General features: G+C 42.1%; 1 protein-coding gene across 7 annotated transcripts in view; it reads left to right on the forward strand.

The window, feature by feature from the left end:
* The window catches only part of nek11 (NIMA-related kinase 11), a 268705-nt gene that overhangs the window by 80483 nt on the left and 172729 nt on the right, over positions 1–15493 (forward strand). The window contains exon 1 of one of the 7 annotated variants that reach the window (XM_068054219.1): positions 4042–4093. The exons of the other annotated variants lie outside the window; for them this stretch is intronic. The gene's annotated coding sequence lies outside the window, so the exon portion shown is untranslated. Of the gene's footprint in view, positions 1–4041; positions 4094–15493 lie in introns of those variants that run through there. 7 annotated transcript variants of the gene reach the window in all.

The raw sequence follows: 15493 nt of genomic DNA on the forward strand, positions 1-15493 counted from the left end.
GGGTGGTTGGAATCTGGAACGCACTGCCTGAAGAGGTGGTAGAGGCAAGAACCCTCACAACATTTAATAAGTATTTCGATGAGCACTTGAAACGCCATAGCATACAAGGCTACGGGCCAAGTGCTGGAAAATGGGATTAGAATAGTTAGGTGCTTGATGGCCAGCACAGACACGATGGGTCAAAGGGCCTGTTTCTGTGCTGTATAACTCTATGACTCTCTCTACCCTATCAAACCGCTTCATCATTTTAAAAACCTTTACAAGGTCACCTCTCAGCTTTCTCTTTTCGAGAGCAAAGAGCCCCAGCCATTTCAATTTTTCTGAAGGGTATAAACTTTGAGTTCTTGTAAACCTTTTTTGCACTTTCTCCAGTTCTTTGTAATATGGAAACCAAACTGTGGACCGAACACCCAGGTGTGGTCTAATCAGGGTTTCCTTTCTATAAATGTTTCTGCTTTTCAATTCTATTCCTCTAAAAATGAACCCCAGTGCTTTGTTTGCATTTTATTACTGCTTTTTCCCCCTATATTGCTGCTTTTTGTGACTTGTATATCTGTACCCCTCGATCCCTTTGCTCCTCTACCCCATTTGGACTCTTATTTTCCAAGGGGTATGTGGCCTCCATATTTCTCCTACCAAAATCCACCACCTCACATTTTTCTATATTGAAATTCATTTGCCATTTACACACCCATTCTGCAAGTTTGTTAATCTATTTTGTTGCAGTCTTCCTCAGTTTTAACTAACCAAATCCCCTCCCCCAATTTGGTGTCATTTCCCAATTGAATATTGTTCTTCTCATTCCTGAGTCGAACTCATTTATGTAAATGGTGAACGATAGTGTTCCCAATGCTGGTCCTTGTGGAACACCACCTCCCACCAGTCTGAGGAACTACCTTTAATCCCTACTAAACGAACAAAAATCTATCAATCTCACCCTTAAAAATTTCAACTGACCCAACATCCACAGCTTTTTGGAGGAGTGAGTTCCAGATTTCGACTACCCTTTGATGAAAAAGTGCTTTTTGATTTTACTCCTAGTTCTCTTGTACTCATTGCACCTCTTCCAATGTCAATATACCCTTTCCCAAAACTGAACACAGTATTCCAAATGGGGTCTGACCAAAGCACTGTGCAACTGAAGCATGACTTCCTCACTTTTGAATTTCAATTCCCTTGTGATAAATGGCAACATTCCGTTAGCCTTTTTGATCACATTTTGTACCTGTGCACTAGCTTTTAGTGACTTGTGCACAGGGGCACCCGAATCCCTTAGCTTCTCCACAGCTCTTAGTCCCTCACCATTCAGAAAATATTCCCATTTGTCTTTCTCAGATTCAAAATGGATGACCTCATACTTGGCTTTACTTAAACTTAAAACCTAGGTTTCTGAGTCTCCCTGCTCCCTCTCAAATCTAATACCAAATTCATTCATGTTATGCTCAGTGTTTAAAAGATGCTCCCTTACTGTCAGATTGTTAACTAATTCTGGTTTATTACTCATCACTCGATGTACTATGGCCTGTTATCCCATCAGCTCCAGGAAACTCCCCCAAATTCATTCCAGAAATTCATAGCCTTTACTACTTGAACTGTTCTGCTTCTCCCAGTCTGTGTGAAAATTTAAATCACCTGGGATAACCGCATTATTTTTGCTAGATGCTTCCCTGATCTCTATATTTTTACATTCTTTCACCATGACATTGGAACTATCAGGAGGTCTGTACACAACTCCTATCAGAGTCTTGCTGTTCCTTGACTCTTAACCATTGTGTTTCCACTTCCCCATCACCTTTCCTGAAAACCTATCTTTCTGCCACAGTAATGAATCAGAATTAGTTAACAATCTGACAGTAAAGGAGCATCTTGTAAATACTAAGCATTATCTGATTGAATTTATCAATATTGCTACTCCACCCCTAACCCAATTTACCTGTCCCTTCTATTAATTTGATTTTTAAAAAATCAAATATTCTTTTATCTTTTAAGTAGCGTATACTTGCTCCAGTGAGAGCGTAATTTCAAGCTAAATCATGGCTACACCCATCCAGGAATTGTATTTAAAAACACCCTGCAAAAAATGAAGATAAGACTGGTTCTGGTTTGGTGATATCGTCAAACTAAAATTGGGAGAAATACATGGAGTGTCGTCAAGGGGTCACTGTAATATTTTGACACAGGTTTAATATTTAATCCAGCGTTATCCTACTTCTTGAAAGCTATCCTTGGAAAGCAAATTCTCTTAATGCGAGAAAGACTTCAGATTCAAGTTTCATTTATCTGACTGATGGAGCAGCACATTTTTGAGAGGGTAAATTCTGAATTCTGGAAAAAATAGAAACTGTTGGAAATGTATAAAGGTTGGTCAGCATCTGAACATAGTCTCAGGAGGAGGGCATTCAGCCCCTCAAGCCTGTTCTGCCATTCAATGAGATCATGGCTGATCTGCAACCTAACTCCATATACCTGCCTTTGCCCTATATCCCTTAGATGCCTTTGGCATCTAAGCTCAGAAAAGGTTCACTCAACTAATTTCAGGGATATAGGTCTTATCTAATGAAGAAAGGTTTAACAGGTTGGCCTTTAACCATTGGAGTTTAGAAGAATGAGAGGTGATCTTACTGAAACATATAAGATCCTGAGGGGACTTGATAGAGTGGATACCAGGAGGATGTTTCCTCTTGTGGGGGAGACTAGAACTAGGGGACACAGTTTAAGAATAAGAGGTCTCTCTTTTAAGACGGAGATGAGGAGAAATTTTTTTTCTCAAAGGGTCGTTAGTCTGTGGAATTCTCTTCCCCAGAAAGCAGTGGAGGCTGGGTTATTTATTCAAGGCTGAGTTAGATAGATTTTTGATAGACAAGGGAGTCAAGCGTTATGGGGGGCAGACAGGAAAGTGGATTTGAAACTGCAACCAGATCTGCCATGATCTTATCGAATGGCGAAGCAGGCTCGAAGGGCCAAATGACCTGCTCCTGCTCCTAAATTCTATGTTCCTTTTCTCAGATTTAAAATTAACAATTGATCTAGCAGCAATTGCCATTTGCAGAAGAGAGTTGCAAACTTCTACCACCCTTTGTATGTAGAAGTGTTTCCTAATTTCACTCCTGGAAGGTCTGGCTTTAATCTTTAGACTCTGCCCCCGAGTCCTAGACTCCCCAACCAGTGGAAGTAGTTTCTCTCTATCTACCCCATCTGGTCCCTTTAATATCTTGAAAACTTTGATCAAATCGTCCCTTAACCTGCTAAATTCCAAGGAATGCAACCTACTTTGTGTAATCTCTCCTTGTAATTTAGAAGAAAATTTAAAAGTGAAAAAAGGAGTTAATGTTTTAATAGGTGAGCAATTCTGATGAAGGTTTACACCTAAAAAGTTAACTTTCTCTCTCAGATGCTGTTGAATATTCTATGTCTTTTCAGCATTATCTATTTTTTTAATGGGGGAGAAGGGGAGGAGGGTTGGTGGAGATATATAAAGCATATGTTTCATTCCAATAGCATATTAATAACTTTTTTCACTCTGTCATAGTGACCCCTCCACTTGGGCATGTGGATCTGCAGTACATCGATTGCTGATCATCTTCATGTCCAACACCTTCCCTGCTTTTTCTAAAGTTAATCCACTGAAACTCCTCCCACACCATCTTTGCAGGCCTATCTTTACCGACATTGTGAATTGTTGACATTAGCTTATTAAGAACTTGTAAAGTCAGAAGTGCCTTGTTGGCTCCATGTCCTTTTGAGGTTTCCTCAGGGAGTAAGATGCCCTTATATGCATGCTATGATAACATTGGTGCTCATAATTGTGAAGTGTTTCACTTATTAAGAATACAGTTGGCTGTTGTTTGAACAGTTCTGGTATCTGCCATGACTCTGACGTAATGCTGTCAATCATACTGCACTTTGAAATATATTTCTGCAGTAAATCTGCACATGGGTGGTTGCTATTTGTAACCCTTAGTCATGCAAACATGTGACAGCCCTTGCTATCATTGCACAGCGAGATGCTACAACAAGGAAATCTAAAAATAACCATTCTATAATGAAGGTAATGTCATAGTTGTCCTACCATCTTGAACTATCCAACGTAACAGTGAGTATCTGTGAAATTTGGACCTGCATCGTGAGATTTGATATACCAGATATGTACGACAAATCATCACTGCTCAATGCTCTCGAGTGGAAGGGTTATTTTAAAAAAAAATGTAATTACTTGAATCTTTGCAATTCCACCTGCGGAGCCAAATTACCTTCCTCTAATGTAATATTAATGAACAATATTCTGTGAGTTCAAAGGGTGAAGTAATGTCTCATATTTTTGCATGGTATTAAATGTCTATCCAGACTACAGGTCTTAAACTAGGTAGAAACGTACTTTAGATTATTAAGCACAGGATATTCTAGAAATGGGTTTCTTCGTCACAACACAAACAGTTCTTCTACCTCCCCCCCTCCCACCTGCCCCCCAGGTTTTTGTGTAATTCTAAAATTTGATGATGCCAGGGGAATATCTGGATCAATTAAAGCAATGAGCTAATGAATGGCAAATAACTTTTCATATAAAGGCATGATAATATTGGAACAGGAGCTATGGAGACAAATAGGAGACTAAATTGAACAGCCCCTGAAAACAGATGTGGGTCACATAACCGTTCAATGTGATGCAGGCAGCACAGCAACACTATTAGATGCTAGCACGAGCTAAATCTAGCTTGCATTACTTAACGCCAACCTGCACTTCTTAAAGAGGAGGTACATTATGGCTGGAGCCAGTGGCGGAAGTCCTTGTACAAGTCATTCTGACATGGAAAAAGACTAAATAATGGCTCAACGTGGGAGGGAGTGTGCAGGAGGTGAAAGGGGGAAAGAAATCTTCTATTCTCAGGGGCCAGGAGGCCCTTCAGGCAACACTCAGAAGGCAGTGGGTCCAGTAGCCCTGGCAGTCATAGAATGGTTACACCACAGAAGGAGGCCATTCGACATGTCGTGTTTGTACTGTCTGTCTGAAGGAATAATTCACCTAGTGCCACTCCCCTGCCTTCTCCCTGTAGCCCTGTACATTCTTCCTTTTCGGATAATATTCTAATACCCTCTTGAATTCCTCGATTGAATCTGCCTCCACCACACTCTCAGGCCGTGCATTCCAGATCCTAAACACTAGCTGTGTTGTAAAGCTTTTCCTCATGTTGCCTTTGCTTCTTTTGCCAATTACCTTTAATCTGTGACTTTGGTTGGCAATCTTTCCACCAATAGGAACAGTTTTTCTCTATCTACTCTCCAGGTCCCTCATGATTTTGGATACCTCTATCAAATCTCCTGTCAACCTTCTCTTCTCCAAGGAAAACAGTCCCAACTTCACAAATCTATCTACGTAACTGAAGTTCCTCATTCCTGGAACCATTCTCGTGATTCTTTTCTGCACCCTCTCTAATACCTTCGCATCCTTCCGAAAGTGTGGTGCCCGGAATTGGATGCAATATTGCGGTTGAGGCTGAACCAGTGTTTTATACAAGTTTAACATAAATTCCTTGATTCCATACTCTGTGCCCCTATTGATAAAGCGTAGGATGCTGCATGCTTTATTTAACCACTCTCTCAACTTATCCTGTCACCTTCAATGATTTATGCACATATACACCCAGGTCCCGCTGTTCCTGCGCCCACTTTAGAATGATAACTTATTTTATATTGTCTCTCCACATTCTTCCTACCAAAATGATCCACTTCACACTCCTTTGCATTAAATTTCATCTTCAACTTGTCCACCCATTCCACCAACCTGTCTATGTCCTTTTGATGTTTTACACTAAACTCCTCACAGTTCACAATGCTTCAAGTTTTGTATTGTCTGCAAATTTTGAAATTGTGCCCTGTACACCGAGGTCTAGGTCATTAATATATATCTGGAAAAGCAGGGGTCCCAACACTGACCCCTGGGGAACTCCACTATAAACCTTCCTCCAGTCTGAAAAACATCCATTAACCATTACTCTCTGTTTCCTGTCACTCAGCCAATTTTGTATCCATGTCCCTTTTATTTCATGAGCTCTAACTTTTCTCACAAGTCTGTTGTGTGGCACTTTATCAAATGCCTTTTGGAAGTCCATGTACACTACATCAACAGCATAACCCTCATCAACTCTCTCTGTTGCCTCATCAAAAAACTCAAGCAAGTTAGTTAAACATGATTTGTCCTTAACAAATCTGTGCTGGCATTCCTTAATTAACCAGCATTTGCCCAAGTAACTTGATTTTGTCCTGAATTATCATTTCTAGAAGATTCCACACCATCGAGGTTAAACTGACTGTTCTGTAGTCGTTGGGCTTATCTTTACTCCTTTGAACCAATGCCAGGAGTCAAGCCTGAGGACCTAGATGCAGTGCTGCAAAAAGTTCAATGACCTCACATGAGTGGTCAAGGTCAGTGAACTCATCTTCAAATGCCATATCCCATCAACTGCACCACTAGCCTCAGACACTGCTCAATGCCCCACATCCCCGGCAATCACCTACCAGCGATCTCTATCAATCAGAACTCTTACCTGACATTCATAGCTGCACCTCACCCTCAAATACTTAGCACAGCTGAAAGCCTCACAACCACATCTCAAACATGTACACGCTGCCTCACCATGACAGCCAAAACATTCAAACACATTACATGACACGCTTTCCTCTCTCTTGCAGGGCAAGGTTGGTGCACAATCAGAGGCAACAGGAGCTAACTGGAGGGAGACAGGTGTGCTTACATGTCCTTAATCCCTTGGAGGAGATGGTGGTCGCCATCATTGGAGTGGCTATTGCTGAGAGCGTGGCCAGTGACCAGGCTGAAACGATAGGAGATGTTGGTATCCTCGCACCTAATTCTCCTTCTCATGTCCCAATTCACCCTCATCCCACAAAATCTTCTGATTTACAAGCTGCACAAGGTGTAAACATGAATCTCATGCTTTTCCTCTGCCCTCCATTTACCACATCCTTACCCTTGTGCCTTTCTCCTTTCGGGTGTCTAAGAACTTCCACCTCGCCAGGCAGGGTGGAAGAGCAACAATGGAAGAACAGGAAGACACTGAAGAAACAGTACCCCTCGATTTAACCCTTGCAGCCAACAACTCAGATACAGACACTGCACATAATTTAGAGGATAGTACAGAGGTGGGATCTGCACGTGGTGAGACACTGGGCATGAGCCAGGACAGGGGGCAAAGGTTGCGCCAGTACCAGCTCTCCAGAGGGTGAGGTTGCACAAGCGTTCTGTTATAGAGAGAGCTCAGATGGGTACTTTGATGGGGTGGTGGATGGAAGAAGGCTGATGGGTATGCACAATGAAATTCATGGCCTGCCGGAAAGCCCTCGTGCAATGTCAGGGAGCATGAGGAGTTCAGCACCAACTTTGCACGGGGCTTTTGCAGAGCTTAGAAGTGATGGACAACTCCATTAGCACAATTGTGGACTCAGCCATGATGCAGCGACTGATGGTTGATGCCTCAGCTTACATTGCAGCACAAACAGAAGCCACACAATGTCTGGGTGTTGCAGTGGACACTCCGGCATTTGTCATTCAAGGTCAGCATGCTGCCATGGCAGGAAATCATGGAAGTGGATAGCAGTGTTCAAAGGGGCTTGCAGGGAGTCACAGCAGTTCAGCAATCTGTTCTCCAACGGGTTACTAGGATTGCTGAGCCCTCGCCCTGGGGAAGTGGCAGTGGAACAGAAACTAGCTGTCCCCTTTCAGGATGATAGCGTTCATTCTCCCACCACTGCCACTCTCTCAGTGCCTTTGCTGTTGCCTGTCAGCCACTCAGTCCAGTCTGCTGCCATTCATGCCGGAGTGGTGCAGTCTGAAGCCAGGCTTTCCAGGCCCGCAGCTGCTTAAGCACAGTGGCACAGTGGTTAGCACCGCAGCCTCACAGCTCCAGCGACTCGGGTTCGATTCTGGGTACTGCCTGTGCGGAGTTTGCAAGTTCTCCCTGTGACCGCGTGGATTTCCTCCGGGTGCTCCGGTTTCCTCCCACATGCCAAAGACTTGTGGGTTGATAGGTAAATTGGCCATTGTAAAAATTGCCCCTAGTGTAGGTAGGTGGTAAGAGATTTTGAGGGAAGGTGGAGACGTGAGAGGGAAAAATGGGATTAATGTAGGATTAGTATAAATGGGTGGTTGATGGCCGGCGTGGACTCGTTGGGCCGAAGGGCCTATTTCGGTGCTGTAGCTCTCTATGATTCTATCCTCCAAAGCTATTTGCAGTCTCCTCTACTGAAAGTCAACAGCCTTCAATCAGCCATGCTACAGCCACTGGGGTAGCACTACGTTGGAGCACTAGAACAGGCAAAGGCACGCTGAAGACAGGCATTAAAAGAATGCATAAAGATGATTAGTTGATGCGTGTATGCAATATGGAATGATTTCATTTATAAATTTGATTTGGAATGTTTATTTTGTGATGGCTTTATTTTTGTATTTTGGCCATGTGGACGCTATGATGGTCAGCAACAGAGGGAAGGTACAGTTTGTGACTGTTGGTGAACGGGGAATTGGGGTTGTGTTTACTGGTATTGTAGTCAGATGAGTTGCTCATGGACAGCCCGGCCAAAGAGGGGCTCTCTACATTGGCTCCTCCCTTCCTCTTCCTGCTCCTCAGCTACTTGTTGTTTAGCTGGTGGCAATGGCTGTGCCCTTTTGATGGCGAGGTTGTGCAGTATGCAATATGCAACAGACCACCAGGAATCTTGACACCCACCCAAGTACCTCAGGGTTCCTCCAGAGCCATCCAGGCAGCAGCAACGTTGTTTCAGCACCCCAATGGAATGCTCTACCACATTTCTGGTTGCAGCACGGCTTTTGGTGTGTGCATGCTGCCCATGGGTTCATGGGCTGCACCAGAGTCATAAGCCACATTGTCAAAGGATAGCCCTTGTTATCCAGTAACCACCCTCTGGTTTGTCATGGTGGCTGCAATGCAGATGGCATAGCGGACTTCCACAGAATGAAGGCATATTATCAAGTTTCCTGGTGGTCTGTTGCACGCTGCACAACTTAGCCACCATGAGGGCACAGCCCTTACCAGCGGCTATACACAGCTTTGGAAGCAAAGGTTGTGTCTTATTAACTGGATTGCACTCTTTGGGGCAGTCACGAGTTTTGTAGAAAACGGTGACCCAGTAGATGTTGAAAGCTTTTGATAAGGTACCACACAAGAAGTTTCTTTACAAGATTGAGTCTTCTGGAATTGGTGCTAATCTACTACCTAGGATTGAGAGCTACCTCTTAGCGAGTAGGCAGAAATTAAATGGAGTAACCTCACCAAGATGCAAGGAAGTGTCTCCCTTAAAGGCAGACACCACAGAACTTTTACAGTTAAACTGATTTAAAACAAAAAAAAAATCACTAAATTGAATTAAAATGGTTAATTCAAGGGAAATAACAGGAATTATGGAATTATGATCTTGGAAGGCACCAGGGAGCTGGTAGATCAAATAAAATTGATTGTATTTTGCATAGGCAGAAAGAAAAGAATTGAGGTGGATTTAAAAAGAAAAACACTTGCATTTATATAGCACCTTTCATGACCACCAGATGTCTTACAGCACTTTACAGCCAATGAAGTATTTTTGAAGTGTAGTCACTGTTGTAATGTAGGAAACACAGCAGCTAATCTGTACACAGCAAGATCCCACAAACTGTGATGTGATAATGACCAGATAATCTGTTTTTGTGATGTTCATTGAGGTATAAATATTGGCCAGGACACTGGGAAGAACTCCCATGCCCTTCTTCAAAATAATACCATGGGATCTTCTAAGTCCATCCAAGCAGAGCAGGAAGACATGGCCTCAGTTTAATGTCTCATCTGACAGGCAGCACCTCCAACAGTGCAGTATTCCCTTAGTACTGCAATGACATGTCATCTTTCATTCCTGTGCTCAAGCCTTGGAGTGGGACTTAAACCCAGGAAACTTGTAATTTAGGGGCAAGAGTGTTACTAACTGAGCCAGAGTTAGCTCTGGCTCAGTTAGTAACACTCTTGAAACTTTCAAGTGAATGTGATAAACTGAGCTAAAAAGTTGCTAAGCTGTAACTCCAGGACATTTAATTATTGATCAAAATAAATGATTCTAACTTTGTACCAAGATTTGGTGAAACCATATTTTGAATTGTATTGTGTGCAAAAAACATCTATGTGTTGGGAGGGTTTAGAGAAAAATGCAGGAGCATACTGGAATTCAAGATGCTAAGGCACAAGGAGGGACTCACTGAGGTGAACTTATGTTGGTTGGAGAAATATTAGGCCCTATTTTAACTCAAGGCACAGATTGGGCTGGCGGTAGCCTCAGCAAGAGGCAAACCCTTCGGGTCTCCCGCAGCGCAAGGCCCTGCGAATTTTAACTCCTGGGCCCCATCTACGTGCTTGTAGTTGAGCCTTGTATTTGAACTTGGCCATTTGGACGGAAAGGAATTTCAGGAGTCAGGAAGCCGCTGCAAGGACCCAAAGGAATGGTCCGCGGCAATCAGATGAGTGGTTGGGGGTGTTGATCATTGGAATAGGAGGGGTTGGAGACTCACAACGCCTGGGTTTCGCTTGATCCTGGCCCCACCTCAGTAGGTCATTGGCGTTGAGAATGTCGAGTGAAGCCAAGTGTATTTGTCAACCGATTGGCAATTGGGACTACTCAGAGGTCTTGGTCTGGATCATGACCTGTTCCCCTAAAAACTGCAGCAAGAAAACAAAAGGAGCTAACGGAACACTTGTCATTCCTTTCAGCAAGGTATGACTTCTGGCAACCTGCGGCAGAGTGTGTGGTCTCTGGGGAATCAGGCGCTGTTGATGTGCCTCTGTTGTGAGATGCCAGCCATTGACATGGTAATGGTTCCTCTCACTGATGCTGCAAACCTTCGTGGGATGAACAATGGAGGTTCTGGGAGGAATGTCTTGCACCTTACTTTGTATTTTTAGCTTTAAAACTGGCAAGAATGAAATGAAGAACATAACGTATTGGAATATTTATATATAATGGGCCGGACTTTGCTCTCCAGATGTGATTACGTCATGATGCGGAGACAGTTTCCATTATAAATATTAATCTAAGAATTCTCAATAGGTAATGTATAAAAATAAGGACAAAATGTATGAAAGAAATTGGTAACTGAATTACGTTTACCTTTCCTGATTGAATTATACAGTGCTCTCCTAACCCAGCTTTGCCTGAAGATTACTCTTGACTCATATACAAAGCCACAGCCAATCAATTAGTATAGGAAGTAAAGGCTACTCATTTAAAGTTTTCACCAAATAACGAGATGAACTGTGGAATACTATCTTAAAAGTGACAATTAAAAATCCCGCAGTGCTCACAATTTAATAAAAATTGGAATTTGACTTATTCGATCACTGTAGATCAATGACCCTGATCTTATCCTTTACATTCCATAAACATGTCTATTGTTATAAAGCATGTGTCTTCTGAATCACTGTGACCAATCGGCATTGGAAATCATCAAATGCAATTAAAAAATGTTCTGTGTTTATTCATGTTCCAGTTTTTTGATTGGGTTGTTTATAACAGCACGAGGACGGAACCAATTCAACACCAGGTCACTGCGATAGTACCTCACGGCAGCACTCTAGTAGAAAAAAAAGGAGCTAAATCAGTTCCTCGACTCCAATTAACAGCCTTGGTCTTCCCTAGATCTTTGCTATTCGGGCCTCCCACTCTGACAAACTCAGCATTTGCCTTGCCCCTCATTTGCCATCATGTCTTAGGCCCACATTCTTGCTCACTCTTTAAGCTCTTCCTTTCAGCCCAATAGCATGACCACAGGAGATGTACTAGTTAAATTAGAAAGGTTCACAGCTGAACTTGAGGGTTTTTCTTAAGTCTCAATGCTTTCAAGGGGGTTGTGGAAGAAGAACCCATAAGATGTAAATATTTCTTGTCTTGTACACTTTCCAGCATTGATATTAGGCTTATTGAGACAATGAATTTTATTTTATATAAAATGGTTATTTTCACCTTAGCAAATGATAAAAGAACTGATGAGTTCCGTTTTATTAGAACTATTCCGTAACAAAATTGCAGTGAAAATATGTGTAGAGGTTTGTATGGTTTATCTCTGGAATAGCAGCTGAGTCATTTATCATGCTGTAACAGTGCCTCTGGCACTTAAATTGACATTACTGTAGAAATATAGATAAGAATATTCATGAATCGATTGTCTTCAGTGTTTGAACTGGAGGATCTATAATTCAAAGTAGGGGAATATTTCACTCTAAGGTGATATATTTATGGAACCTTGTACAGCATTTAAAGCAACAATTTAAAATGGTTTTCCATGCAAAACGTCTAGCTGCTTTTCGATAGAAGCTGAATTTGCTGTGAATTGATGGGATCAAATTTAATTGCAACTCATGTGCCATGGGCGTAATGTTAGAAACAGAGTTACAAAACGTGGAGTTCAATGAGGAAAATGGAATTCAGGTTAGCTTGGCTCTGTTTATTAATCCCTCAAATATCAACAGAAGAAATAAGAATGGGGATAGGCCATATGCCCCTCAAGCCACTATATAAATTGCAAGTGTTTTTTTTTAAATTAGTTATTTCAAGCTGGCTATGAACGCACAAAAATGAAATAACCAGTTTAAAAGAAAGACTCACATTTCTATAGTGCCTTTTACAAACGCAGGACGTCCCAAAGCACTTTACAGCCAAGTTTTCTTCTACAATGGTTACAGTTTTTTTTTGCACATTCTTTTCTATCAATAATCTAATAACAGTTCCTGTAACTAGATCGCTATGATCAGCAAAGTTGTACTTACACCACACCCTGAGGTACATACCCTTCCATTTCCTGACTTACAGCTATTTCTTGGGATGTTACTTTATCCTCTATAGTGAAGACCAATGCAAAATACCTGTTCAATTCATCTGCCCTCGCCTTATTTTCCATTATTAATTCCCCAGACTCACTTTTTATAGGACCAATGCTCACTTTGTTAACTCGTTTCTTTTTTAAATACCTATAGAAACTCTTCCTATCTGTTTTTATATTTCTAGCTAGCTTTCTCTCGTACTCTAATTTTTCCCTCCTTATCAATCTTTATGTCTTTCTTTGCTGTTTTTTTTATATTCTGTCCAATCTTCTGACCTGCCTCCCATCTTTGCGCAATTATATGCTTTTTCTTTGAATTTTGATACTGTCTTTTACTGTTTTAGTTAACCACGGATGGTGGGTCCTCCCCTTGGGATTTTTCTTTCTCGTTGAAATGTATCTATTCTGCCTGCTATTGAATTCACCTGGGGTCCATTAAAGGGCCTACCCCACCCTAATTGGACAGTTGTTTGGGTTGTGGTTGCTGATGTAAACATGGCCCATGTGAGGAACGAGCTAGCTTGGTAGGACGTTGTTATTTGTGACTGATGGAGTACCGCATGTAACCAAAAGTAATCACCAAGCAATCACTTCACAAGGCAAATAGCCTCCAAAGCAATGGGATGGAATAAACATTGGAGATAACGCTGTAAATTCTGCCGCTTGACATTTGCAACAGTCATTAAGCAGAGAAAACATAATGCTAGCCAAAAGCAAATCATTAGGACAGATGCTACTTGACAGACTAGTCAAATACATTTTAAAGTACCTCTAACCCACTCATCTTCACCCCCCCCCTCCCCCCACCCCCCTCCCTGCTGCATTGATAGGCCTGCCAGGTAAGAGTCTGGATTTAAAAACTATAAGTGTCAGCTCATAAAATGGGCTGAATTTCACAAAGAACTGTCACTGCGGTTAACCACAAATGGTCCTGTTAAACAGATGGCAGGCAAACCACAGAAGGCTGGAAAATAACAAATTACAAAAAGAATCATTAGATCCAAGTTTTCAAGACATTACATGGAACAGATAGGGTAGGGTGGGTGAAACTATGTCTGCTGGTTAGGGAGTCTAGGACTAGGGGGATAGTCTAAGAAATAGAGCCAGACCTTTCAGGAGTGAAATAAAAACATAAGGTGCCGGAAATACTCAGCAGGCCTGGCAGCACCCATGGAGGGAGAAGCAGAGTTAACGTTTCAGGTTTTTCAGGTTTTTGCTTTTGGACAGAGCTGTTGTTTGTTCTGCCATTAACACTCTCTCTGGACTAATGCTTTGTCTTTTAATACAACTATTAGCACTTCATTTGCCTTTTGTTCTGTGACATCTCTGTCATTAATCTCTGCTGCCTTCTGTCCTATCCCACACCTTCTGTTTTTAGCTCAGATTTCCAGCATCTGCAGTATTTTGCTTTTATTTCAGGAGTGAAATTAGGAAACACTTCTTCACGCAAAGAGTGGTAGAAGTTTGGAACTCTTTTTGGCAATAGATGCTCAATCCATTGTTAATTTTAAATCTGAGATTGATGGATTTTTGTTAAAATAAGATATTAAGGGATATGGAGCAAAGGCAGGTATATGGAGGTAGATCGCTAGTCAACCATGATCTCACTGAATGGCAGAACAGGGGCTAAATGGCCTTCCTCCTGTACCTGTGTTGTTATCATCACATTATCCATTTAACTTGTAGTTTGGGCTAAAATGTCCCCATTATTAGAGCCAAGGGAACTTAAACAGAGGAAGAGAGGAGATTGGGGGAGAAAGGGCAAAGGTTGGCAGTAGATGGCCAAGGATAGACGTGCACGGTAAAGGAGCTCCTTCAAGAGCTGCCAGCGCAGAAGTTATCTTGATTCTGGCACATTTTGTTTGATAATGCTCCTGTGAAGCACCTCGGGATGTTTTATTACGTTAATGGTGCAACTTTGTGTTTATTAATGTCGTTTTGTATCCAGGATTAGGCAGGACTAGACACAATCAGTGCAGCAAACTTTTCGGGCAACTACAATCATTCCATGTTTTGTGGTATTCTATCTGTCAAAAAAGGGTGCACTTATTGCCTGGTTCACCAACCACAACTCAAACCAGCTTGACTAATCCCAAGTGTTTTGGCTGCAGGTCTGCAGATTAGCCAAACTCAGTATAACTCATCTTGCATTACACAGCCATTACCTTTTCTGAGGCAGTCCCTCAAATTATTTCATTCAGTTTTACCGTTTCAAATCACCAGCTGTTGCCCCATCAAAGAAAAATTCCCAGCAAACACTCCAACCACTTACTGTTAACCCCCACCTACCTCTTTTCTCCCCACACCACCATGCCTTGATGATAATTCATACATACATACGAACTAGGAGCAGGAGTAGGCTATTCGGCCACTCAAGCCTTCTGTGCCATTCTATAAGGTCATGGTTGATCTGTTTGTGGACTCAATTCCACTCTCCTGCCTACCCCCGATACCCTTTGACTCCCTTGTTTGTCAAGAATCTGTCTAACTCTGCCTTAAAAAGATTCAATGACCCTGCCTCCACCGTTCTCCGCACACATTGATCAAATGGTCATTGAGCACAGTAACAGATCACACTAAAGCCTTCTTGAATTGCCATGAGACGGTGGGGGATGTGGAAAAGATAGT

The sequence above is a fragment of the Heterodontus francisci genome, chromosome 2 (assembly GCF_036365525.1).
Source record: "Heterodontus francisci isolate sHetFra1 chromosome 2, sHetFra1.hap1, whole genome shotgun sequence".
Classification (NCBI taxonomy): Eukaryota; Metazoa; Chordata; class Chondrichthyes; order Heterodontiformes; family Heterodontidae; genus Heterodontus; species Heterodontus francisci.